The sequence below is a fragment of the Ambystoma mexicanum genome, chromosome 3p (assembly GCF_040938575.1).
Source record: "Ambystoma mexicanum isolate Mex_15411 chromosome 3p, UKY_AmexF1_1, whole genome shotgun sequence".
Taxonomy (NCBI): Eukaryota; Metazoa; Chordata; class Amphibia; order Caudata; family Ambystomatidae; genus Ambystoma; species Ambystoma mexicanum.
In genome coordinates this window covers 483,645,730-483,665,321 of record NC_090925.1, presented here as the reverse complement: position 1 = coordinate 483,665,321, position 19,592 = coordinate 483,645,730, and positions in this window count along the sequence as shown.

The following is a 19,592-nucleotide window of genomic DNA, read 5'->3' as shown; positions in this document are numbered from 1 at the left end:
ATCAAATAGCACCAATATTAGTACTCTTTATCTTACCATGCCTCCTGCAACTTTCTGTCATTTAGAAACTCCTATTTATTGAAAGGTAAAAAGCCCTGTATCATAATTTACTGGCACAGACAATCATTTGACTCTAAATCTTGCCCCGGTCCTCTTTTCTTTCTTCACAGAGTTTGGGGACTAAGCATACATTCGGGTTTAGCTCCAAATCATGCTTCCTGCCGAAATGAGGACACCATTTCTTCCCACATCTAATTTTGATGCAGGTGGAGAGGCATGAACGCTATGTATTTCATCTGTTTTTTGTACCTGGAAATCCCAAATTGAATCCATAGGCATTCCTTTTAATGCTGATCCCACACTCATACATGGCCATCTCGCATTAGCACTTTCTTTCTATTAAGGGTTTCAACAGAGGCAAGAGCCCAGAATTTCCTGGGTCGCCATGCTGGGCTTACACCGCTAATAGAGGGCCGTGTGAACGCAAGTCATAGCAGAAGCAGACACCTCACAGCTATCTATCCCAAATTTAAAACAAGCATTGGCAATGTCAACAATTTGTTTTAGTATTGCTTTGCAGACAAATGTCGGTTACTGCCGCAAAAAATATTTTGGTTTTTTGTAATAACCATTGCTAGATTGTAGCCCCAGATACTGTGTCTAGCCAATATCGAAATATAATTGATAGTCGCTGAGAGGGGTGATACTTCTGTGCTTAGTTAGAAAAATTGAGGTTGAGTATCCAATTCAAATAGTCAAAGTTCCTGCACTGTTGCTCTGATTTATGTCTTATGTTAGATCTTTATTGGTATTCAAAAGGGTTTCAGTTTTCCAATTGCCATTCACTGGCATTAAGAGGATCCCAAACGTATTCAGCTTGTTTCAAGCAAGTGTTGAACCTCACACTTATGGTAAAAATGAAGTGGTACAATTACAATGATCACTTGTCATTCGTTAACATTTTGAAGTCTCTGGCTTGTTCGAGGTTTGGTTTCCAAATTGTCAATTACACACTGATGATGAACAATATTGTTTTGCAGTATGTATCAAATATAGTTCTCAATCCCCGTGAACATTAAGGTGATGCAATTTGCGTTCCTTTAAATCCTCTGCAATGCTTTGCCTGCTTCAAATATAGTCCTCAACACGTGTTTCACCACAATTGTGAACGTGGATCATCAGGAGGAAATATGTTGCTCTGATGTGTTGTAGTTTAACTTCTTGTTATGATTTTACTACATCTGCAACATGAATAGAAGTATTTATAGTTCAGTTGTTTACGTTCTCAAGTGGATTACAATAATACATTAAATATGATTCAATATAATTATTCTAGGGTAGATATTCATCACCAACATGATGCCAAAAGAATTTCCCGATTGCTTCTCACCTTATTATGCTCTTAATTATTTATGATCTTGATGATCTTCATCACAAGATATGGTGCTGGGTAGTATCTAAAAAAAAGATATACATATTGTGCTGTCATTTAGTTGTTCTTATTTTTGTATTCATGCCTAGATATACTGTCAGCTATGGGACGCTGTATAAAAGATGTTTTACCTAAATCGGACCTAAGGTAAATGCTGGAAACAATTGTCCTGCATGGATTTGGTTCATGAACTCCGATCCGCATTGGAACAGTGTTCTACAATGGCTGGCATGTTATAGCAGCGCGTATGATGACATCGCGCACAATTGCCACGATGAAGACATTACATCGCTGCATGTGGAAACCATGTTGAAGGCGCTCACTAGTTCTTGCAGGAGCTTTTGTGTCCCTTTTGTACAGGAAATGGGCATAAGCCTCAATGTGACATTTTTTTTTTTTTTTTTTATTGAAACACCAGTCTGACATGTCTCAATGCAAGCATTGTGACATCAGACTTTTATTACAATGTGGTCCTATGTATCCAAAAAGAAGGAAGAAGAAGAAAAAGAGAAGAGGACTTCTCCAAAACAAGCAAAGGTCCATCAGACTATTACCGTCCGCTCGAGCCACTTCTGAAAATCCTGGATGTGACATTTACAGTGGAATCCACCTGATAGTGGAGACTTGAGAGTAGCTGTTGCCATAGGCGCCAGGCTCATAAAGGAAAGTGTTTGGTGCACTTACCTGAAGCAAACCATGCTGCACACTCACCTGATGCAGATCATGCTGCATGAAGAACCAAGCCAAATGAGGCTTAGGAGGGACTATTTTTCTGAAGGAACTATTTTGTTACTTGGGTGGGGCTGTGGAAGAATACTCACCTGGAACTTCTTCCAAGTCTATTTAAGCCACACCCGGACAGCCACACGTGCTTCGCGTTGTTCTGCATCCCAGCAGCTGAACGCTCACCGTGTCTGCTCCTGCACCTGGACTCCAGCCACGCCCGCCTCGAACCTGGAACACCTGTAAGGGAATAAGAGAAGAGAAAGGTGAAAACCAAGAACTATTTCAACCTTCTTACCTGCATCCGGAATCTTCACGCCAGCATTCCTGAAAGAAGACTTCCATTTAAAAGCACCGCATTGCTCGCTGCAGCGCCGCGCTTCACTCACCTGTTCCCGAGACGCCGCCCGGCTCCATCGCGGCTCTCAGTGCCGGTCGCCACATCCCTGCACCGCACCTAAGGGAGAGAAGAAGAGACAAAAGGTGAGCAAGGGAACACAAAAGGAAAGCCGGATTTTTCAGCCATATTACTTACCGGCTATTCCTGGTGAGCCATTCCACATCTCGGGTCGGCGCCACATCTCTGGCAGGTACCGCACCCCGGCCCCTATGGGGAAAGGACAAAAGACATTACTGGGGAATTATAAAGACATTTAGAGGGGTCGCCCTCATCACTTACTCACCTGATTTACCCCGGCAATTTAACCCCTCAACGCATCGCCTTTGTTCTGCACCTGAAATAAAGGACAGAAAAAGACAACATAAAAGGAGGCTCACACTTGAACTTTTGCATCTTCATACTTATCGCTCAGTAAAGTCAAGTGGATCTGCCAACGCTATTCTAAAACCAGTGAAGTAACTGGACGAACGCGCGCCTCTGCACCAGAAGCAGGATGGAGAGTTCATCCTTCCAAACCATAAGGTGAGCTTAAACCGGGGGTTTTGGAGGAAGTCAGAGGAGAACGAAGGGGGAAACGGGGGAGCAAGCACATTATTCAGCAGACAGTTAATCCCCTTTCTCATCTGCAGAAGGATATTCCTACGGGCCAGACAAGCAAGATTTGGGGGTCCAGTTCAATCGGTGGTCCGAATTCTGCGCATCACGCTTGAAGAGGCCACAGCAACCCAGACCAGACCAGCGCCTCCGTGGGAGCCAGGTGAGCGTTACAGAACGCAAAGCCTTCCTACAAATTCCCACCCAGGCGCTATGGAAACTTCCGAGACTGACCAGTTGGCCCAACTACTGGGGGAATTACGGGCCGAAGTACACGCCGCTCGTCAAGAGACTAATGCTCTCAGGAGGGAAGTGATTGTAACAAAGGAAAGAGCTGATGACCTGGCTAGACAGCTTTTGCAAGGTCAAGCTGGACAAACTCCTTTACCCGGTTCCGGAGGGAACCCCGCTCCTGTGCTTTCCAGTAACCCGGTGCAGATTAATCTACCTGGAAACATGCTGCTGGCCCCACCCGAACGCTTTGCTGGGGACCCCAAACGATTTGCCGTATTCATGAATCAGTGTCGTTTGCATTTCCTGTGCAGACCTGGGGCCTTCCCTAATGACCAGACCAAGGTAGCCTTTGTATTGTCATATCTCAGCGGCAGTGCTGCCGATTGGTCAGTTCCACTGGTAACTCAAGATGACCCGATTCTTCGTGATTTTCAAAGATTTCAAGCAAGCATGCAAAGGTTATTTGCTCGTCACTCCCAGGGGCAGGCTCTAGATGACGAACTTCTATCTCTGCGACAGGGCAATCAAGACCTCCTTTCCTACATTGCAACCTTTAATAGACTAATTGTGGAAACTGGGTGGCCAGAGGGTAAAAGAATCACGTTATTTTATCGAGGTCTACGTGGAGAACTTAAAGATGTCCTGGCCCAAGTTGTAAATCCGCCCCAAGAGTGCTCTGAATATATAGACTTAGTGGTCCAATTGGATCACAGACTGCAAAACAGAAAAGCAGATTGGTCCAAGTTTGACACCCAGGTGTTAGTCAAGACCCACGCTAACCTCAAGGGGGCTGAAGCCTCAGAGCCAATGCAAATCGGAGGAGTTAAAGAACCTTTAACGCAAAAGGAACGTGAAAGAAGACGGCAGATGCACTTATGTCTTTATTGTGGATCCTCTGGACACTTTCGAAGAGATTGCCCAGTAAGGCCGCCCAGGAAGGTGGTAGTAGCCACTGAAAAAATCCATGAAACCTCTGTATCGGGAAACGACCCCGCCCGACAAGCGTAGGGGTCCGCTTGCCGAGCTTGAAAAAGAACTCTCAGACCTCGCATTTCACTGTGCCAATGGTCCTCGTAGATCCGGAACAGCCTAAGCGGTTGCATGCAATAAAGGCATACATCGATAGTGGGGCTATAGGAAACTACGTGGATCGTGATTTGGTCTCCAGGATTAACCTTCCCCTGCGTCCTAAAACCAGCAAAGTTGTCATCACCACAGTCGATGGAACCGAAATTGCCTCGGGACCGGTAACACATTCCACAGCTGAGGTAACACTTGTAGGTCCGACCGGCCATCGGGAGGCAGTTGTGTTTGATGTAATCAAGGCTCCACAGTTTCAGGTTATACACGGAATCCCTTGGTTAGAGACACATAATCCTCAAATTGATTGGCGAGCGAAGAGAATAACCTTTCCGGAGTGTGCACGAACCTGCTACCCAGAAAATCTGAAGGTCAGTCTAGCATCAGTAACCTCTGTCTCCATGCAACTACCTCCGGAATACCAAGACTTCCAGGACGTCTTCCAAAAGGAACAGGCCAACACGTTACCTCCTCACAGATCGTACGATTGCCAAATCGATCTGGTGCCCGGTGCAAAACCCCCTTGTAGCAGTATTTATGCCCTTACTGAGCCGGAGAATCTGCATTTGAGACAATATTTAGATCAATACCTAGCCAATGGTTTCATTCGCCCGTCAAAATCTCCGGCATCCTCGGCTTTGTTCTTCGTGCCAAAAAAAGAAGGCGCCCTTAGAACTTGTATCGATTACCGCGCATTGAACCAGATAACTGTTAAAAATCGTTACCCTCTGCCTTTGATCCCTGAACTCCTTGACCAGGGGAAGGACGCTTGCATATACACCAAGTTAGATCTCCGGGGGGCTTATCATCTGGTACGAGGTAAAGAAGGCGACAAATGGAAAACGGCCTTCCGTACAAAATATGGACTATTCAAATACCAGGTGATGCCTTTCGGGTTGGGAAATGCGCCTGCTGCCTTCCAATTCTTCATGAACGATGTCCTTCGGGAACTCATCGACGTCTGTGTTGTCGTGTATATCAATGACATTCTGGTGTACTCCTCTTCGGAATCTGATCACAGAAAACATGTCAGGGTCGTCCTTGAGAAATTGGGCCAGCACAAACTGTTTGCAAAGCTGGAAAAATGTGTTTTCCATACCACCGAGGTTGAATTTCTTGGATTTATCCTGACACCTAAAGGGGTCCGAATGGACTCACGGAAAGTGGATGCCATCCTCAAATGGCCATCACCTAGCTCGGTGAAAGCTGTCCAAAGCATGCTTGGTTTTGCCAATTTTTATCGCAGGTTTATCCCAGAATTTTCACGGGTGGTGCAACCTATCACTGCACTCTTGCGGAAGAATAAACGTTTTGAATGGACCGAGGAAGCTGAACAGGCCTTTCAGGAATTAAAAGCTAAATTTACGTCCGCACCTATTTTGAAACATCCGCGTCCTGATCTCCCATATATAGTCGAAACCGATGCATCCAGCTTAGCCATGGGAGCTGTCCTGTCTCAGAGAGACCCCGAAACCAACCAACTGCACCCCGTAGCATTTTGGTCCAGAAAGTTCTCACCGCCGGAGATAAATTATGCAATCACCGATAAGGAATTATTAGCCATTAAGTCCGCCTTTAAGGCTTGGCGGCATTATCTTCTTGGCGCCAGGCATACCATCACCGTGATCACTGATCACCCAAATTTACAATATTTAAAAACTGCCAAGGCTCAGTCTTCACAACAGCTCCGATGGGCTTTATTCTTTGCTGAGTTCGATTTTGTAATCACCTACCGGCCTGGCTGTAAGAATGGCAAAGCGGACGCGCTATCTCGAATTGAAATGGGAGAAATGGACACAAACTCAGAACCTGTGCCGATAATTCCCGAACAAAGAATCTTGGGGATAACCACGTTACAAACCCTTGAAGACATTCAAGCACGGGTAAAACTATTCCTGGACTCTTCAGCCTTGCAGGATTGGATCAAAAGGGGGTCTGCCTTTTCAATCAACGATGGCTTACCTTACTTCCAAGGACGTTTATTTTTGCCAGAAAAGGAATTGCAAGAACTGGTTATTTCCCGTCATCACGATACTCTGATGGAAGGACATCCTGGCATTGCCAAAACAGAGGAAAAAATTAACCGACACTTCTGGTGGCCGTCCTGGCGAAAGGATATTAAATCTTTCGTGATGTCCTGTGGAGTTTGCGCCCAAAACAAAGGTCAAAAAACAAAATCCGCCGGTCTTCTTCAACCCTTAGACATTCCACCAGCACCCTGGCACACCTTGTCACTAGATTTTATCACGGACCTGCCCTCTTGTAATGGATACGATACTATTCTCGTTGTGGTGGATTTATTTTCCAGGATGGCCCATTTTATTCCGTTGAAAGGATTACCTTCAGCTTTTGTTCTTGCCAAGGAATTCCTCGAAAATGTCATCCGTCTGCATGGATTCCCGTCCATACTAATCTCCGATCGGGGAAGCCAGTTCATTTCTCGTTTTTGGAAAAAGTGTTGTCAACTGGCACAAATCGACGTAAGACTCTCAACCAGTCACCACCCACAGACCGATGGTCAGACGGAGAGAACAAACCAGACCCTTGAACAATATCTACGATGTATGGTGCACCAATCGGAGGGTAATTGGAAGGACATTTTATGGGTGGCTGAATATGCATACAATAACTCGATACACTCTGGAACTGGTCAGAGCCCCTTTTATACCCTATATGGACATCACCCTCGTACTTCAGATCTGGACTCACCTTTGAGCCTCGAAATGCCCGCAGTCGACCATTTGCATTCTACGATTACTCAAGCCTTCAAGGATGCTACTGCACACTTACAACATGCGAAAGAGAAGTACAAAAAGAATGCGGATCTGCATTGCAAGGAGGCGCCTCCATACCAAATAGGGGATCAAGTATGGTTGGCTACCAAACACTTATCACTCAAGGGACCTCAGACTTTTAATCCAAGGTATTTAGGCCCTTACTCGATCAAAGCTATAATTAACCCAGTGGCAGTCAAGCTAGATCTACCAGCTAACATGCGGATTCATCCCGTCTTTCATGTGTCGCTTTTGAAACCAGTGCAACCAGGAACCAGATTAATAAAGCCACCAGAACCAATCCAGATAAATGGGGAGCCTGAATTCGAGGTGAAGAACATTTTGGACTCTAAGATCTCAAAATCAAAACTTTTCTATCTAATTGATTGGAAGGGGTACAGGCCTCAGGAAATATCTTGGGAACCCAGCGACCACGTACATGCACCTCGGCTAGTAAAAAGGTTCCATCGGAATTTCCCGAACAAACCGAAACCTCCTGGGGAAAAGGCCTTGGGAGGGGCCTTGGGGGGGAGTGCTGTCATGATGCCTACCCCCGGAGCACCAGGCCAGGCCCAGCACCCCCGGGAGCAGGCATCACGCCCCAGGGTAAACGCCCAGCGGCCCTTTATAGGGACTCTTTGGACTCTGTCCTGGTGCTGTTGGCACCAGGCTCATGTTGGACATCAGTCCTGGCGCCATAGGCACCAGGCTCATATCGGGAGGTGTTTGGTGCACTTACCTGAAGCAGACCATGCTGCACACTCACCTGATGCAGATCATGCTGCATGAAGAACCAAGCCAAATGAGGCTTAGGAGGGACTATTTTTCTGAAGGAACTATTTTGTTACTTGGGTGGGGCTGTGGAAGAATACTCACCTGGAACTTCTTCCAAGGCTATTTAACCCACACCCGGACAGCCACACGTGCTTCGCGTTGTTCTGCATCCCAGCAGCTGAACGTTCACCGTGTCTGCTCCTGCACCTGGACTCCAGCCACGCCCGCCTCGAACCTGGAACACCTGTAAGGGAATAAGAGAAGAGAAAGGTGAAAACCAAGAACTATTTCAACCTTCTTACCTGCATCCGGAATCTTCACGCCAGCATTCCTGAAAGAAGACTTCCATTTAAAAGCACTGCGTTGCTCGCTGCAGCGCCGCGCTTCACTCACCTGTTCCCGAGACGCCGCCCGGCTCCATCGCGGCTTTCAGTGCCGGTCACCACATCCCTGCACCGCACCTAAGGGAGAGAAGAAGAGACAAAAGGTGAGCAAGGGAACACAAGAGGAAAGCCGGATTTTCAGCCATATTACTTACCGGCTATTCCTGGTGAGCCATTCCACATCTCGGGTCGGCGCCACATCTCTGGCAGGTACAGCACCCCGGCCCCTATGGGGAAAGGACAAAAGACATTACTGGGGAATTATAAAGACATTTAGAGGGGTCGCCCTCATCACTGACTCACCTGATTTACCCCGGCAATTTAACCCCTCAATGCATCGCCTTTGTTCTGCACCTGAAATAAAGGACAGAAAAAGACAACATAAAAGGAGGCTCACACTTGAACTTTTGCATCTTCATACTTACGGCGTATCGCTCAGTAAAGTCAAGTGGATCTGCCAACACTATTCTAAAACCAGTGAAGTAACTGGACGAATGCGCGCCCCTGCACCAGAAGCAGGATGGAGAGTTAATCCTTCCAAACCATAAGGTGAGCTTAAAACAGGGGTTTTGGAAGAAGTCAGAGGAGAACGAAGGGGGAAAGGGGGAGCAAGCACATTATTCAGCAGACAGTTAATCCCCTTTCTCATCTGCAGAAGGATATTCCTACGGGCCAGACAAGCAAGATTTGGGGGTCCAGTTCAATCGGTGATCCGAATTCTGCGCATCACGCTTGAAGAGGCCACAGCAACCCAGACCAGACCAGCGCCTCCGTGGGAGCCAGGTGAGCGTTACAATAGGGATGTCTGGCAAATGCATAATACATATATAGAAGCCAAAACTGATGACTTTGCTAAATCATGTTTTTAAGAGGACATCAGTAAAGGACACGCTCAGTGCTTATAAACCGGCTGAAGGAAAACCTGGTTAAGATGTTTGTATTGCACTAGTAGCACATTTACAACTCAAAGTAAGTCATTAACTCTCAGAAGACTGTTCTAAAAAAACACTAGCAGGCACTTTGAGAGCAAAGTTTAATGGTAAGGCTTGATTAAAGTGAGCTCAAAGAGTTCCCGTGAAGTGGTGTTTTGAGCTGGAGTGCCAGGGATTGGGTGGGAATGGCCATAAGGACTAGAATGGCCATGGGCAGTCAGTGGTTGGGCAAATAAATAAACAACACCAACAAGCTTAGTGTAATTTATGCCATTCCTCCTCATTTGTACTCTAATGCAATAGTGCCTCATAGGTGGTGCTTTAGTGCAATCTAATAACCACAACTACCAAGGCTGTTAATGTCCATAATGGTGTTCCCATCTCACAGAAATTGACTCCAATCCCAGGAGTTTGGCCACCAAGGAGACCTTCTGAACTCAGGTGAATGGCATTATCTAATGGGAACAATGCCCCTTTGATCTTAGGCAGAGTATGTTTGCATGTGTGTATGTGTATGTTTGCCTGCAGGTTTGCATGTGCAAGTCAGTCTTTGCATTGTGTGAGAGTGGTGCATTTGCACATGGAGGACTTATGTCTAGCCCTTCCTCATCTTGAAACTACAGACTGCAGTTACAAACCTTGCAAAATCTCGCTCCACTTTTGACCTTCCACTCACACTCATAGGGCCTTTTCGCTCAAGCCCCAGGAAAGCCTGCAGCTTGTTTCTGTGTCTTGTTGGTGGGCTAGAAGAAGTATGGTCACCACCACTGGAGCCCTGCAACACCAAGCAGCTGCCTAGCTCTTCGCTCACGATGTCCACATGCTGCAGTGGCAGCTAGACTTCACTACAATTAGCCACATCAGCTCTGAGTTCTAAAATCCAGTGGTTTCAGCTGCTGACTTCAGGCCACACAGCCAGCACATTTGACAAGGCCTCCCGCCCTGAAGATGATGTACCACAATGCACCCATCCAAGACGAGGTACCACCATGCACCAATCCCCGATTCCCCCCATGTGGAGCAGTTGCTCCCGGAATTCGATCCATAAGATGGCCACCGCCGCGCACATCTAATGTTGTTTACATTAGTTGGCTAGCCTGCCCACCTTTCCTAAGGCCCACAGAGTCCAAGGCCCCTTCCTGGCTGCGCCCCCAGCACACCCTGCACCAGGGCTGGAGCCCTGCATCACCAAGCAGCTGCCTAGCTGCTCGCCCACGATGTCCGCATGCTGCAGTGACAGCTAGACTTTGCTACAACCAGCCACATCAGTGCAGAGTCGTACGATCCAGCGGTTTCAGCTGCTAACTTCAGGCCACTCAGCCAGCACATTTGAGAAGGCCACCCGCCGTGAAGATGAGGTAACACCATGCACCCATCCCTAATTCCCTTCACGTGAAGCTGTTGCTCTGGGAATTCGATCCATAAGATGGCTGCCGCCGTGCACAGCTAATTTTGTTTATATTGGTTCCCTAGCAACCTCTCCCCGCAACGACCCTTTAGGCCCTAGGGTGAGCCGGAGGCAGAAGCCGGCTCCCCTTGCCTAAGGCCCACAGAGCCCAAGGCCCCTTCCTGTCTGTGCCTGTCCGGGTCAATCACATCCGCCGGCTAGACACGCTGCATTCCATGCTACTGCACCTGTCTGCCCATCCTGACCACCCATAGATCCGTCAGTAACCTCAACTATAGCTGATGCATAAATTGTCATTTCCCTAGCCCGTGTGCTGACAACCACTACTCTTGGGGTGGATCGCTACAAGTAGATCGATATACAAACAGTTAAAAATACCTTGACAGACTTTTGTAATCAAACACCTGGTAAGGTCGAGAAACTCCCATTGCGCCTGTATTACACAACTGAAATGAAATGTCAAAGGTACAAATTGCTCGATTGTACTTCTACCTGCGTCCCAGGTATTCGTAAGTCCCTCTACCTACTTCACTCCCTATAATTGACCCAATTGTTCGCCCTTAATATTGTTGTCTCCATTCATCCGGTTGGGTGCTGAACGTAGTCGTTGGTGTGGTATAACTCACCGGCTGTAATTGGCAGTTCATTCGTTGCTAAAATAACGTGACGAGTGAAGAGTGAAATATGAATGCTGTTTTAACCGCACTCACAGTAGAATGTAATGTTTCTGTACGAAGCATACTGCTTGCTCACTCAAATATAACTGTGCTCTTTGCTTAAATGTATGGCACTTACTGCCAGTTTACCCAAAATAGAGTTGAGCCCACTGTTGAATGTACGGCGCATACTGACGGTTTACCAAAAATGGAACTGTGTTCACTGTTGAATGTACAGCGCATACTGCCAGCTTACTCAAATATAACTGTGTTCACTGCATGAATGTACTGAGCATACTGCCAGTTTACCTAAAATAGAGTTGCTCACTGTTGAATGTAGGGCACATGCTGCTAGTTTACTGAAATATAACTGTGTTCATTGCTTGCACATATGGTGCATCCTGTTAGCCCACTCAAATATAGTTGTGCTCACTATTGCCAGGCGCAGAGTGCAATCCTATATTGAATAAAGTTATACTTAACGAGCCCACCACAGAGTGTCAACATAAGATAGGCAGGAAATGGACCAGTGCCGGCCCTAGTGGTGATAACATAAGATCCCAGGCATTGTCACCCATAGCTCCCTACCAGACTTCCACCTTGTCCACTTGCCCGATTCCCTAGTGAGATCTGTAAGGAACCTACCCCACCCACAATAGGTCCACCTGCCCTAAGCCAGTCTTCCTTGCGCTCCATCCAGTAGCCTAAGCTTCCTCAATCCGAAGATATCCCCCCAACTTACTTCCTGCCAGCCCTGCTCAGTCACACTCCTCACTCTCCCACCAGGACACCTACTGCAGCTGTTAACACTTCTCTCCAAGCATCCTCCTATCCATACAAGATTCTAGATCCACCAGACAGACCTCAGCTACCTACATGCCCTATGCATCTCGGTCAGAGAAATCAACGGCTTGGTACCTGTTCGGGTCACACTCTCTCGTCACTTAAGAAGAATCAAGGAGAGTAAACTCCTGACATGCTCATATCCACTCCTATGCCTCCCATCCCCCATTTCTCCTTCAAGGATACTAGCTCCCAAAATGCCCCCAAAAACCAGAAATGACATCAAAACCACTTCCACCTAAATCTAATGTGCTCTTATCAATGTGCCCTCCCTACCAGCACATGCCAGAGAGATTCACAATCTGATTATAAACCTGGACAATCGATGTCCTCGCCACCACCGAAACCTGGTTACATTAGGCATCTAGCCCAGCCATTTGCCAAGCCCTCCCAACAGACTTTACCATACTCTGTCAATATAGAACCACCGATAATGGGGGAGGGAGAGGGTGATGTTGCCCTGATTATCAAGGAATCCTTTGATTGCAGACAAATAAAATCCTCAACTGCCAAGAACTTAGATGCCTTATCAATCAAACTATGCCTCTCACCGAATAAAACTTTAACGATCCACATCATCTATCGCCCTCCAGGACCTCCCCTTGACTTCCAAGGTAATCTTCTTGATCTCTTAGGAGATAATCTAAAAAACAACAATAGCACAATACTTCTAGGAGATATTAACCGTGATTCAATGACCCAACAGACAATAAAGGTAAATCCTTTGCCAAAGCTCTCTTAGACCTGGGTTTTATCCAAAGAGTCAACAACTCGACTCATACCAAAGGTCAGATATTAGACTGGATAGCAGATCATAACTGTGCAGCTGACATCAGTTCTAATACCCCACACCCCTGGACCGACCATCATCTTTTGCATTTCCACATACCATGCATATCCACCCACAAACACAGCTCACCGGTGCCACCAGCCTTGACTAGATCGGCATGACTCCTCACCAAAGACAGGATTACACCGTTACTAGAGGCCTCAGCCCTAAAACCACCATTCTCCAACAACCCCTTGGAACTCATAGATCCAATGCCACTTTCAAAGAAGCAATTGATGCCATTTCCCCCCTACAGAGGAAAATAGCTAAAAATACTAAACATTCCAAATCATGGTTCACCCAAGAGTTACTTGTCCTAGGAACGCTGAAGCTGGATGCGCTTACTAAATGGCAATCATGCCTCACTGACCCCCCCCTAGAGGCCTACAAAACGATTGCAAAACAATATAAAAAAAATTGCACTAGCTAAATCCTCATAATTCAACCAGAGAATAGCTAATGTCAAATCAGAGTCAAGAGAATTATTTACAATATTCACGGAACTCGTGCTTCCCCCAACCAAAACCCAAAAGACAGTGAAAGATGAAGTGTGGTGCAACAATATTCAACATGCCATGTTAAATAAAATACACACCCTCCAGAATAAAATCAACGCTCAACATAATGCCTTGCCTAACGTTACTGTACTCCCTTTACCAGTCGACAACCAGGATAATAATGACACTAAGTCCTTTTCTTTCAAAGAAATCACTGAAACTGAAGTCTTAGTAATCATGAAACACATTAAGCCTTCTTTTTTGCAAGGGCGACATTTGCCCAGCCAGCCTCATCAAAGTCTGTGCTGACATAGCTCCCTTTCTTGCAGTGTTTATCAATGCGTCATTTGCCTCCAGTATCATCCCCCACTCCCTCAAGGAAGCATGGGTGCGACCGCTGCTAAAAAAACGTCCCTAGACCCAGACTACCCCAACAATTACAGTCCAATTACAACCGTGCCTTTCTTGTTGAACATTCTGATAAAGCTGCATGCACCCAGATTCAGACATTTCTTGAACCTGACAATATCTTGGGGAAGAGGCAATCTGACTTCCGCCCACGTCATGGCACCGAGTCAGGCTTGCTCAACCTCAAAAATAAGCTACACTCTGAAAACGTGTTGCAATAACCTATGTAGGGATGTACTACTTGACAAACCATGTTTCGTTGTACCACCTACCTATGTCTATCTCTATGCCATACTTATTGTTTGATATATTATCATTGTATGCAACTTATGTAACCATTGCCTTAAGAAATGCGCCCGGTAGCCTCCGGGCCTGGCCTGCGCTATACAAATAAAATAAATACAAATATGGACAAAGGCAAGCCAGCGTTACTCCTTCTCCTTGACCTGTCTGCCGCCTTCGATCTGGTTGACCACAAGATCCTCTGCAGACACCTCAGGGAGGTGGCCCATTTCTCCCAGGAAGACACAGACTGTATTACCTCTTTTCTGGAAGGAAGAGCTATGAGAGCCTTTTCAGATCAGGCATGTGCCGCCCCATCCCCCATCCAATGCGGAGTCCCACAAGGTTCATGTACCTCCCATAACCTCTACAATATCTTCACCCTCCACCTCTTCAATGCCCTAGATCAGCACAGCATAGCATTTACAAATTATGCCGACAACACTCAAATTCTCCTCCCCTTTCAGGCTCCTATGAACAAGACTCCAACACCCTTACTGAGAACTATTCCCTCAGGCCTGGATGGCGGCTAACGGTCTTTGTCTCAATGGAGACAAAACAAAAATCCTCCTGTTAGGACCGAAGCAAATCCTTAACAAACTAGTCAATATAGTACCTTCAGTAACGAGAACACCAGTCCCTGCTGCGGTCAAAACCTTGGGTGTGTACCTGGATTCCACCTTTTCAATGAAGAAGCATCAAGTCAGCACCATCTCAGCATCAGCGGCACTCACAAACAAAATCATTAATGCAGTGAACCCCCACCTAGCTGCAAAAACCTACCTGACGATAGCTGGGCCACTATTGGGCACACGTTGCATTATTGTAATGTCCTTCTCATAGGCACCTCTACAAAAAACAGGAACAAACTGCAAATCACACAAAATAACGCCCTCAGACCAGCTCTAAGCATTCCTAGAAAGGACCATATCTCAAAAGCCAGGCGAGAAACCCACTGCCTCCCTGTTAAAGAGCGTATACTCTTCAAGACCCTCGCTATCACCCATAAGTGCTTCACCCACACCGGGCCCAGTACTCTCACCAGTTGCGGTCCCTGCCTTTAAAATAGCCAAAGCTGGGGGTACCAGCTTTTCGGTGCTAGCACCAAAAAATTGAATCTGCTGCCACTCACGCTCAGAAGGGAAACCTCCTTCACTGTGTTCAGAAGAGCCTTGAAAACAAAGCTCTTCAACTAGACTGTACATCAATATAATTCCTGTTTGTAACCTGGGAACATACCTACTGCAATAATGTCATTTTTGCTAATGTATGACTGTCTGCCAGATTCCCTGTTCCTATATAACTGTTTAACTGTGTAACCAAGTAAATCACCTGTAACAGCGACACGATGCCTCAGGGCTGTTGCACACTTTATAATTTCAAATAAATAAAATGGTCCATAGTCAGAAACCATTGTGGCAGATCTCTGAGGCAAACGACCAGAGAATGTATCACAGGCTCAAAACCTTATATACTCCATTCAAATGCGTTCTTTGCCCAAACCCTAAAGATGTTATACTGGGCATATGAGCTTTGAAAGGCTGTGCAATGTCTGGAACTATTCTTATCATTCCCCCCATCTCTCTTCTGTTCAGCCTCAACAGTTTGGCATGCCTGAAGGGTGGTAAAAAGGGGTACGCTAGCAACAAACATGAAAAACAATGCATTCCCTCCTTCTCTTACCCTTGAAAAATACCACCTATATCCTTGTACCATACTTCCCTATCATATCCTGGCCACACCCATATCCTGTCCCCTCTGCATTTTAAGTTGGCCAAAAGGGGGCAAATATCAATATTCAAACAATTAAATTCTATAATATCATGCTGCCTCCTTCCCTATTCCTCTTACACTTACTCCCTCCTTCTGGTTTTATATATCTCCATTACCCTATTTGTACTATTTTCTCATGTTCCCCCTCATCACATCGAGGTACTGTAAAGACCCAAAAGATCTATACAAGCTGCAAACATTGCATGCATGTTCATTTCTCTTCCTTTATGCATAACCTGCACCGTCCCTGTTTAATTTTCCTATGTGAACGGCTTCCTTTTTCTTTCCTACCTCCTTCTCCGCAGTACTTAAAGCTAGTTAAAAATGGACAAAGAGCACTAGTCAAACAAGAGCCATTATATACAATTAGAAGAAAAGCCCTTCTACACCGGCTAATGTGCGTAAAGGAAGACATTTTCAGAGTGTATATATCTTATGTGGTGTATTTTAATTTTACCGTCATTTATGATATGATCCTGCTCCTTTTACGTAGAGTAGTAACCTCAAACACAATCTCAAGGAATCCATTGAAAGTTCAACATAGTACATATGACCAACTGTTATATCTGTTCCCCACTGTCTTGGGTTCCACTTATGGATTTTGGACTCAAATATATAATGTTGAGGGAAGTCAGAGTAATACAATTCATGTGCAGCATCATTCGAAGTAGACGTAAGATCATAATCGCAAATTGAAGTCAAATAAAGTTTAAAATGTCCATGAAGCATATTATTGATCTAATACATACCAAGCAATATTACAATTAATTATTACATAATACATAAGTACATTGAAAAAAAAGTAAGTTATTTTGTTAGCGAAATAGTGCTTAATTAAATATACATAAATGTATATATTTTCTTAGTGTATGCAACTTCAAGTATGCTGTTAAAGTGTTATCCCTGTTTTGGGACTTTTCTGCAGCTAATTGTTTTTTTATTATTGTTGAAGTACACATTTTTCTCACCTGGAAGATGAACTTGAAGTCCTATTAGTGTATGCGTAAGGAAGAGCTCCTTCTAGTGCTGATAACAGGCGAAGCATGCAGGACAGCTTTGGACAAACATACATCTGGCCTTTTTTTATATAATATAATAGTGCTCCCTCCTTCCATTTGCTTTATTTACTTCACTACCCTCTTCCCTCCTTCTCTCTCATATCCTTTCCTTCAACTTCTGTACTGCTTAGCGATTTAGGTTAGCCAAAAGGTGGAAAAGGTTCTATACCATCAACAGATACAACTTTATTGTTGGTTATATTTAAGCAATACATCCTGAGATGGGCCGGGGGTGCATTACTTATCAGGTTATACTCTGGGGTTCAGGTTACACCTTAATGTTAGCGCTGAGGCATTACCTGGCCGGTTATGCTACCCCCCTCAGTGAGGGCTGTATTACTATTAGTATCTCAGCACGTTGTACTGGGAAACTCATCGTTTTTTTTCAAGTTGAGAAACAGCAAGTTTGCCTTTTCTCAACTTAAAAAATACAAGAAAAGATGGCCACCATGGTTCAGGGACAAAGGAACTACACATAGTCCCTTCTCCCTTTCCATGGCAGCCATTGCCATGACAGAGCTGCAACGGGAACACATAGTGTTACCGGCACCGGCATGGGATGAAGGAGCGTAAGATAAGTGGGGAGGGGGCAGGTGGGGGAATGGAAATAGGGGTTAGGGGTGGGGAAGGAGTGGTAAGCGGGCACAGGGGCGCACTTACCTAAGTACGGGCGAGGAAGATGGTGACCGCCCATGTCCAAGGAGGCTCAGAGCCGGGGCTTTCCTATGTGGTAATTCTCCCATTCTAAGCTTTCTGATTGGCTGGGAGGCCACCCCCCCGCCCCTTCTCGCCAGATACTAATTTGGGATATATGGGTTGTCTCATGCCTCCACCTACAAGCTAATAACAGTCTACATAATAAGAGATTATTCACTAGTGTGCATATAAACCCAGGTAAAATAATAAGTTTGAATGTCTCCGTTTCAAGGTGAGTCAAAGGTGAAACTGGGTGAAAGCATCATGAGAAAACACCCAAATCTATTCGACTATTGAAAGAATAATACTTTCAGAACTTGTATATCAATGATAAGTACAATATTAATAATAAGTATTACTATTATTAACAATAATAATAATAATAGTGGTGTTTTATAAAGCACCACGATCACCTAGAATCCAGTTTTCGGCCTGCCTCTCTTTTTTCACTTTGTTTTGAAAACCATGCAACAAGGCATCGTCACATACTATTTTACTATTTTATTTAAGTGTCTCCTTCCACTAGCTTCTCAGTGTTCTCCGCCACATGCAGTTGAAAAGCAGCCACTTTAATCTTAACATGTGGGTCTGAGAAATGACTAGGGGGTAATCAATGTTATCCTTCATTGAGGTAATGCTTGGAAGCCCAGCCAAGATATGGACCGTTTGCTGGAGGACAGGTTTCATTCTGACAGGTAAACACGTTACTGTGCTATGATGTGCAATGCAGTGTTCTGGCCAACACACTTGGTGACCTCCTTAAAGTCCACAGCATAGAAGAGACATCAGACAGCAGATGTCTCTCTCATGCAGCAAAGAAAACTGCATGCATTGCTTTTTTTTATAACAGCTGCTATAACCAGTGATTACATTGCACTCACTATCTAGCCAGTCCAGCATGTGCAAAGTGGAATTCTAGTGGGGGGCAAGTGTAGTTTTCAAGTTGTGTCTTGGCATATTATGGAACACCTAAAAAGGAGTGCACACTATTTCTTGCACTGATCATTTGATCCAAGGCAATCATTTCTTCACAATATGACACTTGCTAATAAAATGTGTCACCCCACATTGAAGGATATTTCAAAAGCAAGGGACATGCATTGACCTTACTAATGTATAGGGCAGAAAGGAAATTAGAAACCAAGTCAGCAGCAACACATTCTTGCTATAAGATTTAGGTGCTTAGCTACTGTGTCATCCACCACCAACTCTACCTTCTTCCAGATGTGAGCTCTACTTTGGTTTCTGCTATCAAATTCCAGCATTCAGAAAGTGGCCTGGTGCCAGACTGCAGGCACCTGCTGCCCCAATCTACTACTTTGGTGTCATGATGCCTATCCCCGGGGAACCAGACCAGGTCCAGCAACCCCGGAAGCAGGCATCAAGTTATTTTGAGCAAGCCCAAAAACCCCTGCTAGGGGCTGTTTGGGTGCGGTCCTGGTGCCTATGGCGCCAGGCTCATATGGAGAGTCAGTCCTGGCGCCATAGGTGCCAGTCTCATGGAGTAGAATTTACCTGATGCAGACCATGCTGCAAGCTTACCTGATGCAGACCATGCTGCAGAGCTCCAAGCCAAATGAGGCTTGGAAGGGTCTATTTTACCTAGGGACTATTTTTTACTTGGGTGGGGCTCGGGAGGAATACTTACCTGGGACTACTTTGGAGGCTATTTAAACAATGCCCGAAGAGCAGCACACGCTTCGCGTTATTCTGCATCCAGCAGCGTAACTCTCACCGTGTCTGCAAGTCTGCAACCAGTCTTCTGCCACGCCCGCCTCCAGTCTGCAGCTCCTAGAAAAAGGGAGGAACAGAAGGA